The 15,333-nt window shown below is 37.5% G+C and overlaps 1 protein-coding gene and 1 pseudogene across 14 annotated transcripts in view; both read left to right on the top strand.

The window, feature by feature from the left end:
• ADAM22 (ADAM metallopeptidase domain 22) overlaps positions 1-15,333 on the top strand; it is a 222,240-nt gene that overhangs the window by 69,056 nt on the left and 137,851 nt on the right. The window lies entirely within an intron of this gene.
• LOC132016944 (small nucleolar RNA U3) lies at positions 7,343-7,460 on the top strand (annotated as a pseudogene).

Here is a 15,333-nt window from a genome sequence, read left to right as displayed (position 1 = left end):
GTCCCACATCAGGCTCTCTGCTCAGCGGGGAGCCTGATGTGGGACTCCATCCCAGGACCCTGAGATCATGACCTGAGCCGAAGGCAGTGGCCCAACCCACTGAGCCACCCAGGCGCCCCGAGTTTTTATTTTTGATCAAAGTTATGTGTGTATATATACATATATGTGTATTTTTAAAGATTTTATTTATTTATTTATTTGACAGAGAAAGATCACAAGTAGGCAGAGAGGCAGGCAGAGAGAGATGGGGAAACAGGCTCCCTGCTGAGCAGAGAGCCTGATGCAGGGGTAAATCCCAGGACCCTGAGACCATAACCTGAGCCGAAGGCAGAGGCTTTTAACCCACTGAGCCACCCAGGCACCCCACAAAGTTATGTATGTATATATTTAAATGATTTTGGTAGTTGTACACTTTCCTTTCCCATGAGGCAACCATTTTATTTTTTTAAATATTTTATTTATTTAATTTATTTATTTGAGAGAGAGAGAGCATGTGGATGGAGGGGCAGAGAAGGAGGGAGAGGGAGAAGCAGACTTTGCACTGAGTGTGGAGCTTGACTTGGGCTTGATCTTGTGACCTGAGATCATGACCTGAGCCAAAATCAAGAGTTGGATGGTTTACCAACTTGGGGCGGCCCAAGGCAACCCCTGTCAACTCTTTCTTACTTTTCCACATATGTAATAAATACAGAAGGAACGGTATAACTAGAGAATGTCTATTATACTTTGCCCTAAAGCTGTGTTTTTCCAGATGTGTTCTCTGATCACTGTCCTCAGAATTGGCTGGCATGATTGATAAAGATGAGGAGTCCCGGGTCCCATTCCAGGCCTAATAAGTCTGCTTTGCTAGGGTATATAGCCTAGGCATCTGTATTTTAAACTGCCTGTAAGTGATCCTGAAGCAAATTAGAGTTTGAAAGTCACTTTCCTAAAGTTTCTTGATTTTTACCAGGGAATATAACATTTTCTTTCTTTATTTTTTTTAATATTTTACATATTTCACACAGAGAGAGAGCAAGCACAAGCACTAGCAGGGAGAAGAAGTAGAGGTAGAGGAAGAAGCAGACTCTCCCTGCTGACCAGGGAGCCCGATGTAGGGTTCAATCCAGGGATGCTGGGATCATGACTTGAGCCACCCAGGCGCCCTGGGAATATAACATTTTCTAATTATATTTCTGTCTTCCTACTTGTGGTCAGGTGGTTAGCATCCTGCCTAAAAAAGATTACAGCTTAAACGATATTAATACAAATAGGATGAAATAGAAAGTTCACTCCTACAGCAGCGGGGAATGGCTCTCGAGACAGAAGTCTGTGTCCTAGATGTGCTTATTACTATTGGGGTCTTGCTTCAAGGCCCTTTTAGTGGACAAACTTAAAAATTGTGAGTTATTTTAAAATTAGAAATAGCAATAGTGTTACATATATGTATTTTTTTCTTATGCTAAAATGCATGGTTCCTAAAAATGATAACACAGTTCCTTTCTGCTGGTCATAAAACTACTTAATGATGTTTAAGATATCTTTATATATCTTTTTTATATTTTTATTTCTTCTTTGGGTGTTAGAATATTTTTATTAAGCAGGTACAAAGTACAATGTTGTGAATTCGCTTAACTTATTTTCTCTGTTTAGTTATATTACCAGTTTGATGTATCTGTAGGTAATTTGTTTCAGTTTGTTTTCATATAGGGTGAGCATATTCTTTTATATTTAATTTTTGAAATATGTAAGACACATATGTGTTCAAAGCTATATAAAATATATAAAGTGTATATTCAGAGAAGTTGCACTTAAAATCTGTTCCCTCTGCCAGTTTCCAACTCCTCTCCTCATATACACAATCATTTTTATTAATTTTTGGTTTTTTCCTTTCATTGTTTTTATAAATGCAAGGGTAGAGGTATATATATTCTTGTTTCTTCTGTTTTGTTTTCACAAAAAAATAAAGAATACATTTGCTCTGCATTGTTTTCCCACACTTTCTCACTGTATACTGAGTATCATGGACAAGGCTCGTATGCTTCCACTTTCTCCCATCTCCCCAAAGACTCTGAGATGGTTCCATAGAGCGTATTAGAGCTCATTTTGTTCATAGGTTCTCTAGTTTCAGGTATCCAGACTGGATTTTTAATAAAGAGCTGTTGTCTAGGACTGGTATTTGCTACTCTGTGTTATTGGAAAGGACTTGAGAAATCACACCGGGCATTATGTTTGTTTGTTTGTTTGATAACTCATATGTAGATTATCCAAACAGTATTGATGCCAGGTGCCCAAAAAAGAATTTTGCCTCCCTTTTGTCCTCTGAAAGTAAAGGACCCAAATTACCACCACACACCACCAGTTTGCCTGTTTTTACAATTTGTTCTAAGTGCCACAGACTCTTTTTGTATCATTTTCCCCCTTAAAACATGGTTGAAAACCATTACAGAGCAGCATCATTAATAAACTCCTCTGTAAGGGACCTACTATCTTATAAGTAAATTCTTTTTTTTTTTTTTAAGATTTTATTTATTTATTTGACAGAGAGAAATTACAAGTACACTGAGAGGCAGACAGAGAGAGAGAGAGAGAGAGAAGGAAGCAGGCTCCCTGCTGAGCAGAGAGCCCGATGCGGGACTCGATCCCAGGACCCTGAGATCATGACCTGAGCCGAAGGCAGCGGCTTAACCCACTGAGCCACCCAGGCGCCCCTTATAAGTAAATTCTATTTTAGGTAATTTAGATTATTTCCCATCAGACTCTTCTATCAAATTAGCATAATCAAACGAATAGGAAAACACTGGTATGTGTGTATATCTAAAAGAAGCCAAATCTAATAGAATAAAGTGATATTAATGGGATTTGGGTAGAAATACAAAGCATTGCTTTTTATCCTTATTTGCAAATGTGCATTGACAATAAGGCTCATTGTAAAGAAAGAAAGAAAATCCAAAAAGATTTTCCAACTGAACTCACTTTTTAAGACTCCCAGTGGTGTGTTCACTTCCTGTTTTCCTCTTACAGGCACACAAACTTGGAACTTGAAAACCCCTGGAGGTCAAATGTTATTTAAATGGTTTCTTAGCAGTGAATAATGCCTTCTTAGCAATAACTTATCTCTGATTCTTACATAGTAGTCTTAGAAAGCAAACTGCAGAATGACTTTACAAGGAGTGATAGGATATAATTGTGTTTACATAAAGCTTTGGACAAAGGCAGTTATCAATGTACATGCATAGGAGCCCTGTTGCCTTTTTTGATATTAAAAAGATTGGGCTTAGTTATAATACCAAAATATATATCATGGTATACTATATATCATGGTATGTTATACCTAATGGATTTCTTTTCCTGACCTCTATTAAAAATGTGTAAACTACTAAACTAGAAATGATTAACTTCAATAACATTCCATTTTCATATGGTGGAAAAAAATGCAGCTCTTCAGGCAATGTAGCACTGAGCTAGGGAAAGACACGTTAGCTCTGCTCTCTATCTATTCATATTGAAGTTCAGTTTATATGCAATATTTTATTAGTTTCAGGTGTACAACATAGTAATGTAACAGTTTACAACATTAGGAGATGATCACTATAATAAGTGTAGTTACTATCTATTCCCATATAAAGTTTTTAAAATATTATATATTGAGTTTATTACTTGTGCTATACTTTTCATCCCCATGACTTATTTTATAACTGGAAGTTTGTACTTCATAGTCCACTTCCTCTATTTTACCCATCTCCCTACCTTCCTCCACTTTGGCAACTACCCAGTTCTCTGTATTTATGAGTTTGTTTCAGTTTTGTTTTTTTAAATTTTCACATATAAGTGAAATAATATGGTATTTGTCTTTTTCTGTGACTTATTCACTCAGCATAATACTCTCTAGGTCCATCCTTGTAAATAGCAAGATTGCATGCTTTTTTTTAATGGCTGAGTAATACTCCACCACACATCCCCCCCCCCCCCACACACACACCCCATAGCTTCTTTATCCATTCATCTATTGATGGACACTTAGGTTGCTTCCATACCGTGATTCTTGTAAGTGATGCTGCAGTAAACATACGGGTGCATATATCTTTTCAAATTAGTGTTTTGGGTTTTTTATAGGTAAATACTCAAGTGGAATTACTGAGTCAAATATTAGTTCTATTTTTAATTTTTTTAAAGATATTATTTATTTGTCAGAGAGGGAGGGAGGGAAGGAGAGAAAGCATAAGCACAGGGAGCAGCTGGTAGAGGGAGAAACAGCCTCCCTGCTAAGCGAGGAGTCAGTGGAGAACTGGAATTGTGACCTGAGTGGAAGTTAGGCTCTTAATGACTGAGCCACCCAGGTGTCCCATCTGTTTTTAGTTTTTTGAGGAGCTTCCATACAGTTTTCCATAGTGACACTAAACTTTTTTAAAATTTAACTTATTGATTTTGAAATCTTTAAGTGAGCAAACTTACTTTTAAATATATTTTGTTCTTTGAATGATTAAACCATGAAAAACTAGTGTTGCCATCTTCCATAATACTGATGAAAATGAAATAAATGTTAACTTCCTGGAACTTTATAATTATAGAGTTCACAAAGAATAGTGCAAGCTATCTCTTTATGTGGATAGTAACTTTTTTTTTCCTGAGGAACACTAATGATTATCAGAAAAGGCTCTGCTCTTATGCCTGTGACTTAACTGCTTTCTCTTGAGTACTGGTGTGGTATTGATGAGCAGACATTAAGTACTACCCAAGGTGTTGTAACTGCCAGTGTGAAAGAACTTGACAATGAAGATGACTGACTTCTTAGTATCTTTTCTCCTGGGGCCTCATTTATGTCAGAACATAGTCTTCTTCAGTTGAAAGTTGGTAATGGCTGCCTAACCCTGACACAGTGGGTTTTAAATGGCTCTTCCCATGGCATGCCAAGAAGGGAGATGCTGGTGCTGTGACCACATGTAACAACACTCATCATGGGGGGCTGTCTCTCACTGTGCCTGTACCCTTTACTAAAGGGGTATTCTGCCTGCCAAGTTCATAAGTTATTCATACTTCCTGTCATTGGGCTGCCCTTGGGAGAGTAGAGGTAACACTGTGGTCCTGGTTTGTTTCCTCCATTTTGTGTTGATGTTGGTCTCACTTCCTCCTTCACTGTTCCAACCTACTTTGGCAGTACTGTTGAAATTTAGCACTGGAAGCAGGTGAATTCTCATTAAATCTCTTACTCCTTCCATAGCCTCTCCATGCAGTAGGCTTAGACAGTCACCAAGTCCTGCAGATACATTTTTACTACAAGGTAACATATCTTTTTAAAAATTTGAAATTTATTTACTTTGTATTCATCTAGTATATAGTTTAGAGTATGAAAAAGAGTGACCCAGTCAGGGGCACTGAAGGGAACAGATGGCATTAAAACTAGAATTATTCCAGGAGGACTTATTTACAGTGAAACTGTTTACAAAAGCATTGTGTAGGGGAGACTCCAAAGCTAATGCCTGGCTTAGTACCAGCCCAGTTAGTGATGAGGGGAGGGAGTAGGTACTAGAAATAAGGGGGGATATCCTACTGTAGAGTTACCCTTGAGAGAAGCCATAACCTCCTGGAGAGAGACAGTCAAGTCCAGGGTGAGATAAATACACTGTCCTCATTCTTCTCCCTCCCACTGATCTTCTGTCCTGCTTTTCATTGTCCAACTCAGCCAGAGAGCCGGAAACTCTTAGTGCCAACCATATAGGTCAGCCTCCCCAGGCACAGGCAGGGTGATACATGGAAAAGACTCTCTCTTGCCCCAGCATCTTATTCCCTAGTGCAAAAGCAATAGGGCTCCTCTTCCAGAGATCTTAAATCTTGTTATTCTGTAAGTAATCTGAGGAGTATGGATTATTTTCACAGTTTTCACAATTTGCTTAAAGCAAATTTTGTTGTTGGGAGCCAGGATCTCTCAATGTGTGCCAAAGGTTTGTTAAGGGCCATGTATGATAATATGAAACACATCCTGTTCCTGGGTTCTGGGTGCTTTATATCTCCATTTTGGCTTTAAAAATGCTAAATAGGTTAAGTTTTTGTATTGCTGCCTTGTGTTTCTTATTAGTGATCTGGCTCAGAAATAAAACATGTAAAAATATATTGGCTTCTTTCAGACAAGTGATTATAGCATTTTTCTTAAATAGCCTTTTCAGTGGATCCAAAACACAGTTTCTTAACCTGCTGTTCATGGATGGACACTGAATTTTAGAAACCCTTGAAATCACATTTAATGTGAATTTTTTAGGAGAGCAGGGCTGTGGTTTTCATCAAATTTTCATAGAGGTCTTTGTGTCATAAAAGACTAAAAACATTGGTCTAAAAGGAAGTTTGATTCATTTGGAATTTCTTCTTCCTCTCATTACATATTTTTTTTCATTACATATTTTTAATGTGACCTTTGCATTTTTAGGGTTCAGTAGCCTGGACAAAAATGAATGATCCCGGATGTTTCATAACTTTGAGATTCAAATGCTCTCAGTTACTTGCAAGTGAAAATTCTCCAGTGTGATGGATTAATATGTGCTAATGATTCTGGAAATATAAAACAGTGTGGTCCTGGTCAAGAAATCCCTCTATGGCCAGCTAATAAGATGATTTATGTTCAGTGAGAATATTTCATTTGGTTGTAAGCAAGAGAAAAATGTTCTGGTTAAGTAAAGGGAGAGAAGATTTGGATCAATGAAAAAGTTATAAACTGTTTTTCTTTACACATAAAATTAATTTTATGGTATGTTCTGTTGTGTAAAAATTGTCACTGATTTTAATCATACCCATAAGTAAACTTGATAAATTAAGCTAAGTACACTTATTATTAAGATTTTTTCATTAAATTATTGATCTTTTATGTGAATGATTTCAAAAGTTTACCATATTTTGGATTCCTGGTTCATGGACCCTGCCCTCTAACCAAATATTTTTCTTTATTTTTGTTTTAAAGATTTTATTTATTTATTTGCTAGAGATCACAAGTCGGCAGAGAGGCAGGCAGAGAGAGAGGGGGAAGCAGGTTCTCCACTAAGCAGAGAGCCCGATGTGGGGCTTAATCCCAGGATCCTGGGATCATGACCTGAGCTGAAGTCAGAGGCTTTAACCCACTGAGCCACCCAGGTGCCCCAGCCAAATATTTTTCTAAGAAAACAATTTTAATTTAATATTAAAAATCACTGAGTGAGTTCAAGATATCATTTTCTGATCATGTTTAAAGGATTTTTTTTTCTCTCGTAAGGCATACACAAACTCCTGAAACAATTACTAGAGCAAAATAATTCCTGTCACATTGTGTTAAAGCATTGTTAGGCTAGATTCGGTGAGTCAATCCTTTACTCATCCTCATTTCACTTTTCTTTTACGTAAGACTATACTTTCAGGGATCATTTCTATAGTTCGTTACTTATGACCCTGTTTACAAATGTGTGAGGCCTGGGACACCTGGGTGGCTCAGTTGGTTGGATGACTGCTTTCGGCTCAGGTCATGATCCTGGAGTCCCAGGATCAAGTCCCGCATCGGGCTCCCAGCTCCACGGGGAGTCTGCTTCTCCCTCTGACCTTCTCCTCGCTCATGCTCTCTCTCAAATAAATAAATAATCTTTAAAAAAAACAAAAACAAAAAAACCCACAAATGTGTGAGGTCCAAATAATGTAAACAAAACAGAGAATTTATTTTTATTTATAAGAATTATTTATGTAACAGTGGAGGTGGACTGGCCTCAGGCATGGCTTGATCCAGGATCTCCATTACATCAGATGTCTTCATTTTTATTTCTTGGATCTTCTGTCTGTATTAGCTTCATTCTCTTTTAATTCAGTTTTTTGTTCATGCAGAGAACACACTGCGGTTATAGAAAGATCCAGATTTATAACATTCTAGCAGCAAACAAGTACAAAGAAAACATCTTTTTTCTCACTTAAAAACATATAAAAATCCAGGGGAAATCAACTTGATTGGCTTTGCTTGGGTCATATGTCCAGTTGTTGGAACTCAGGATAACACCAGCTGCCTATCTCATGATTACCAGTGAATTCATTCAGTGCTAAAGCCATTTTCCAAATTCTTACCTGAGTAAGAGGGCAAGTTTGCTGGGCTGGCCTATTCAGCACAATGAATACATGTGTCAGAAGATCCTGGGTTAGAATTAGTAACTAGAATACCATCCTCTGTACTCTGTATGTTAAGAATTAAACTGCTTGTGCTATTTTAACTATAAAGGCACAGACAAAGCCTGGAAAAATACAGATCTGTTTGATCTCCACATGGTCTTGGTTTTTCCATAGAAGAATGTCAAGTAGATAATACTTAAATATAATCACCATATTATCTTTATTGTTGCAGAAGGCTTTTAAGTTGCTCACTTGCTGGTAAAATGAAAGATGAATGCAGATGCAAAATAAGTAGCACATTATGTTTTATGCTTCTGACACATTTGGAAATAATTTTTGTATGGGTATTTTGAATACAAAAGGCACTGCTCATTTTTCCATATAATCCTTTTTTTTTTCTTTTGGAAATTGCTAAAAAACATCACTGAAGAATGAAGAGTTATAATTGATGCAAGGTTTGGTGTCCCTGCCAAAGTTCAGAAATCCTCTAGGGTGAATGTCTTCATACTTGCACTCTTGCTGGGAAAAAATAAAAATACCTTTCTTCTCTGCAGCATTCTAATTAGGGCTGGGTACAGATTCTAGAAGGAATTAAAATACATAGTATTTTTCATAACCCTAGTTTCAATATAGCAATTTATCACCACATTATTGTAATGTATTATATTTGTGACACATTAACAATATGTTAACAGGGGGAGGTGGGTAGGGGAATGGGTACTTGGGTGAGGAGCATTAAGGAGGGCATGTGTGATGTGATGAGCACTGGTAAGTTGTTGAACACTATCTGAGACTAATGATGTACTACTATATGTCGGTTAATTGAATTTAAATTAAAAAAAATTGTTGGCACCTGAGTGGCTCAGTCGGTTAAGCATCTGCTGGTTCAGGTCATGATCTCAGGGTCCTGGAATTGAGCCCCACATTGTGCTTCCTGCTTATCAGGAGGTCTGCTTTTTCCTCTCCTGCTGTACCCCCTGCTTGTGTTCCCTCTCTGTCTCAAATAAATAAATAAAATCTTTAAAAATATATATGAAAACCAAATAATCCCCCGCAAAACCAAAAAAAACTGCAATACATTAACAGTACAATCACAGCCATATACACAATCACTGCAGCCTTAAGCCATGAGAAAGTTTCCTTACTGTGACTTTAGCTGTTCATTAGAATAGATGATACCAGATCTGTTTCCTCTCCTTTGATGTAAAGAGCTCTGGGTAAATTGAGCCCATCCTTAGTTTCTTTTGATTTTAATAACCATTCTTCCTCATCTCTCCTCTCTACCTGAAGGATAAGAAGTAAACTAGGATAAAATGAAAAATCCTCTTCATTTAGCCATCTATATTTTGAAGGATTATTTTATGAAAGATATCCACAATTTATGGCAATAATAACAGAAATGAAAAGAAAATCCTCCTACAGGATCTTACCGTCCAAAGAAAATAACTGATTTTCCCTTTCATTTCTTTCTTGTCCCTTCCCATTGGGAATGTATTTATGTCATTGTCATCATATTTAGTTAGCATTTGTATTCTACCCATTTGATTTAACATTTGTCATAAACATCTATTGCATATCTAGTTTGGCTACATAAAATCTAATTTGATGATGTTCCATAAGTTGCGAAAGAATTAACATTTTATTGAGCATTTATATTGATTCTGGTCTTGAACTTTATAAATGTTGCTATTAAGACCATATATATATTTGTCTTTTAGAATGTGTCTATTAGAATGTGACATTATTTAAAAAAAAAAAAAAGGAACCCTAAATAATGGGGCTAGTGTATCAAAGAGTGGAAGCATTTTTTTATAATCTTACAGGAAATTTGAGATATTTTCAAAAATTGGAAATATATAGTTACAGTGTTATAGTACAATATTTTTAAATTGAAATTTGTATGAATGTAGATTTCATTATTCATTGGCTCCATCCCACGTGTTCTACCAAATTTCCTTTTTTTACTGTGTTGCGTGGGGAAAAAATGAAAACCTAAGCCATAGATTCGTATTTGAAGGAAAAGAAAGAGGAAGGTGAGAGGACTGGTAATGATTATCTTTTAAGCCTGCTTTCTAATTTCCATTAAATCTGCCTGCTGCCTAATTTCCTTTAGGTCTACTTTGATTTTTTTTATAAACTTTTTTTTTTTTTCCTATTGGTAAGAGCTTATTTCATCATTGTAGGTGTTCAGCCTTAAACTCAGTCATGGTCAGTGAAGAATGATGGTTTGATGTTTTCCCGCCATCTTTCCCTTTACAAGAATCTTTTGGGTGATTACCTGACTTCTACCCACATACACACTCTGTTCTGGAATTTTTTGTAAAACTAGATCTCTTTAATTTTCTATGGTGGGTATAATAATCAGACATACCATCTCATTAATACTTCCCATGATAAACATTGTGTCAGTATTCAGAGAAGTCCTAACTTCCCGTTGTATAGCTTGGAAAACCAGAAGTAACAGCTTAATTCTGAACGTTGTACCACATTAACAGTTTTTTCACCCCGTGGGCATTGCATATTGTGTAATATCTCAGCTGTCATGGAATTGTTCAGGAGTTGTGAGCCACTTGATTTTAAGTCTTGGGAAATGAGATAATATATTTTGGGGTGTGTGTGTGTGTGTGTGTGTGTGTGTGTGTGTCTCAGGGCCCTAGCTCAGTTGCTTTCAAGTGTGACTTAGCACTCTCCACGTCTCATGGAGAGATGAGTATATTCCACTGCATTCTGTGGAACAGAATGTAGACCATAACGGGACAAGTTCTGTGAACATCTGGCTTATTTTCACTTAGGATAAAATAATTACAGAAAGTTAGTCCATTCTGCCCAAAATTTTAACATATAGTATCAATTTCAGAAAATACTGGCTTATATTGCCAGACATTTTCATTGACTATATGTGAACTATAAAATCGCTGTAAGAAAGCCTAGACTGGAGGGGCGCCTGGGTGGCTCAGTGGGTTAAAGCCTCTTCCTTCAGCTCAAGTCATGATCACAGGGTCCCTGGGATTGAGCTCAGCAGGGAGTCTGCCTCCCCCACTCCTCTGCCTGCCTCTCTGCGTACTTGTGATCTCTGTCAAATAAATAAATAAAATCTTTAAAAAAAAAAAAAAAGAATAAAAAAGAAAACCTAGACTAAAACTTTCATTTTTAAGCCAGCTCCGAAAAAGTCACTTAAAGATGCGTCTTTGTTTTTCTACCCAGTAATTGTGTAAACACATTTCTTAATCCAACTGGACAGTTCCAGATTTTTTCTCAGGACTATGGATTTTTAAGGATGGTAGCCACAATCAAGTTTATGAGAAGGAATTCTATATTAGAAGACAAATGATTTCCCACAGGGTAGCTATAATCTGAACCTGATTCTGTTTCCAAATGAAGAATTTAGGGACTTGAATAGATAATAGGATTATATTTGAAATTTTTTTTTGTTCTTTGTGTGTATGTGTATTTTCTATTTTTGGAATGGTGGGTGATGATTATCATCCAGTGTTTTATTACCTGTCTCAAGGGGGGGAAAAAAAAAGAATGAACTACTTTTTTACTTTCTGACTGGTTTTTGCCAGTGTTACTTCACTGAATCTGCTTTTACCCACATTATCAGTTACATATTACCTTCAAATTTAATGACCTTTTTATTCCTTGGTTGCTATGTAAGTACTCAAAAAGGTTGATTCTCTCATCCTCAACACTCGTAATACTGATTCAGCCTCCTGCTTGTTTGACATAACCTCTTTCTCAGGGCGTCTGGGTGTCTGAATCAGTTGAGTGTCTGACTCTTGATTTCAGTTTAGGTCATGATCTCAGGGTTGTGAGATGGAGCCTGGAGTTGGGCTCCAGGCGCAGGGGGCTCTGCTGGAGATTCTTTCTCTCCTTCTCCCTCAGTCCCCCCCACACCATTTGCTCCTTCTTTCTCTCTCTAAAAAAATGAATAAATGGATCTTTAACAAAATTATGTAACTTCTTTCTCTGAATGTGGGCATATCCAAGCCTGAGTCAATGCCCTTTTTATTCTCCCACACACCATCAGAGCTCAACTCCGTTTCTGTGGATTTTTCCTAAACCTGACCTCTTTCAGGAGGCTTCCCCACACCTTCAGTTTCTCCTGCATCCCTCTCAGCAGATGGTGTTCTGCAGTCACTTCCAGATCAGCACACCTGACATCAGTCACCAGACTCCCCAGCTTTTCCCCTGGACAGGTCTTTTCAGGATTTTCCCTTATCTGTAGGTGGGTCCACTGCCTCCGCATAGACATCCTGGCCATATCTGTTGCAGATGATGTGGTAAAGAGAAAGTTAGAGTTTTGATTAGGGTTAGTTTTCTATTGCTGGCTAACAAATTACCTTATAATGGCTTAAAACAACACAGATTTATTATTTCTTTGTTTCTGTAGGTCACAGGACCATTTTCTGATTAGCGGGTCCTCACCCAGGGTGCTAGGTGGGAAGGCAACTGCACATAGGTTCAGGATTCTCTTCCAAGTTCATTCAGGTTGTTGGCGGAATTAAGAATTCCTTGTGATTATGTGACTGTGGTCTGTTTTCTTGCTAGCCGTCGTCTGCTCTCCTCTGGACTCCTAGAGGTCACTCTAAAGTGGTGGCAACATAAGCCCTTCCTCTGGCAGTTCCAGTTCATAACATTTTTTTTTGTTAATATTTCATTTATTTATTGGACAGACAGAGATCACAAGTAGGCAGAGAGGCAGGCAGAGAGAGAGGAAGAAGCAGGCTCCCTGCTGAGCAGAGAGCCCGATGCGGGACTCGATCCCAGGACCCTGGGACCACGACCGGAGCCAAAGGCAGGGGCCTAACCCACTGAGCCACCCAGGTGCCCCCATAACATGTTTTTTTAGGCCTATGGGGAGAGCTTCTGCTGAGGCCTTCTGACCTGATTAAAGGCTCATCTGATTATGTCCCACACACTCCTAGGATCTCCCTTTTCCTAGCTGATAAGGGACCTTAATTACATCTGCAAAATCCTTTTTTCCATTCAGCGAAGCATAATCATGAGAGTGATATCCCATTTTGTTTATAGTCCCACCCACACAGCAGGGGGAAAGGATTGTGTGGGGTGTGTACCCCATGGGGTGGGAATCCTGGAGGCCATCTGAGACTTAAGCTTTCTGTAAGATAGGTAGAAGCAAGGAAAGTAAATTAAGCAAAGACATTAAGGGTGTTATGCTAACATAGGTGGTGCTAATAGAATACCAGTTTAAAATTTCATTAGCATATGTATGGAGCACCCAGGAGACTCAGTTAGTTAAGCAGCTACCTTTGGCTTAGGTTGTGTTCTCTGGGTACTGGGGTGGAGCCCTCTGTCAGGCTCCCTCCTCAGCAGGGAGGGTTTCTCTCCCACTTCCCCCTTCTGTCCCAACTCATACTCACTCTCTTGCAAATAAATAAATAAAATAAATTTCATTAGTATATGTGTATGTGTGCTTATGAAAAATTATAGTGATTATATATATCTATACTGGTAGGTATTTTAAAGAACATACCTAGAAAATGTTTTAATATTTACTCATCTGCATTACACTAATTGTATCTTAAATCTGTCTTTGATGCTTTTTAGTAAATATATCCCACAATTCAACCATATTTGAATGTGAAATTTAAGATTATTTTTGGAACTATGTTTTTATTGAGAGCTATATATGAGTACTTTTTAAAAAAAAGATTTTATTTATTTATTTGACAGAGATCACAAGTAGGCTGAGAGGTGTGAGGGGGAAGCAGGCTACCTGCTGAGCAGAGAGCCCCATGTGGGGCCCTACCTTAGAGCCCTGAGATCATGACCTGAGCTGAAGGCAGAGGCTTGAACCCACTGAGCCACCCAGGCACCCCTATATATGAGTACATTTTGTCCTTGTTCTTTGTTATAAAATCCTGGAAAATTATACATGCTTTTTCCCCCTAGCTAGCCTAGGTAAGGTGTAACACGAGGTGACTGTCTTTATCAGTCTTCCTATTTAAGGTTAATTGCTCCTGGTGAATAAGCAAATTATGACTTTCATCCTCTTTTGCACTCTGACCTTGGGAAGAATAGCATTCCTCTTATTTTTAGTTGCTTTTGTGTGTGTGTGTGTGTGTGTGTGTGTGTATGTGCGCCAAACTGCATTTGGAATGTTATTTTTCTTAGGAACAAATCTGTTAAATAAAAATGTAGATTTCTTATTTTAATAAAGAGAATAGTGTTTCTGTTCTGGTTTCCTAAAATATATTTATAAATAGCATCTGTTTCTACATAAATATAGAGTTTGTTGTTAATTATTTTCTGCTTGTGTTGCTAAAATTGATGATAGAGCTTTTCTTTGAGTCATATCTATTTTGTATTATATGCTCTAGTGCCTAAACGATTTTCCTAGTCTAAGAAGTAAAGTATCTATTTAGGGGAGCCACTGTTTTTCATTCATTTTGCATAAATTGGAGCCTGTTCCCAATTTTTGCCTATTTATTCAGTTGGCTGTAGGAAGGAGAGATATTCAATCTTACTTCTATTTAGAGAGGCTGAGATTCAAAACTTTACATGATTTTCTGCAAATATGGTATATTAGCTAGAGAATTTTATAGGAAACAAAAGGAAGAAGTAAACTTCGGTTTTATTTTCAAGTCATTGGGTTATGTTGCTATGGTATTTATTTGATATAACATTAAATACTGACACGTGAAGGCTCAACTGTTTTTTGTTTAATTTGGAGCTGCTTATAGCTGTCAAGACAATTATGTGGAATAGTCTTTTATGTATATATTCAGAGATGATTCTACTGGAGACTCTCCAGCACTGTGCTAGATCTGTAGGAGTTTAACGTGAATTTGGAAATTTAATACGCTTATCTCCGGCCACCTATGTATTCTGTCCTCATTTCTCTCATTGACTTAGCAAATCTGTTGTCTTGGGGGAAAAAAAAAAGATTCATGGCTTAAGCCAGTATTTGTACTATGTTTCAGTTCAAATCTTTCTTGAACTTGTTCTGGTCTGGTTGACCTTTTGCCTCAATTAAGGTGGCCTGGTTAGATAGTTCACAAGATAATGTCTTGTTCTTGAGTGTCATTAAAATGTGCTTCTAACCTAATCTCAAGGTTTTTGATGTGTCTCAGGCACAGTTATCTTGTTCATCCACCAGTGTTTTTTCCTACTTCCTGGCCATACCAGATCTAATATTGACAATATTCATAGCCTTCTAAGGAAAGGAATATATATACTACAGCTGTAGAAGGGAAAACTTGTTTCTCTCAGTAGCAGAAA

The sequence above is a fragment of the Mustela nigripes genome, chromosome 4, assembly GCF_022355385.1.
Source record: "Mustela nigripes isolate SB6536 chromosome 4, MUSNIG.SB6536, whole genome shotgun sequence".
NCBI lineage: Eukaryota > Metazoa > Chordata > Mammalia > Carnivora > Mustelidae > Mustela > Mustela nigripes.
This window is presented reverse-complemented; position numbering and strand designations above follow the sequence as displayed.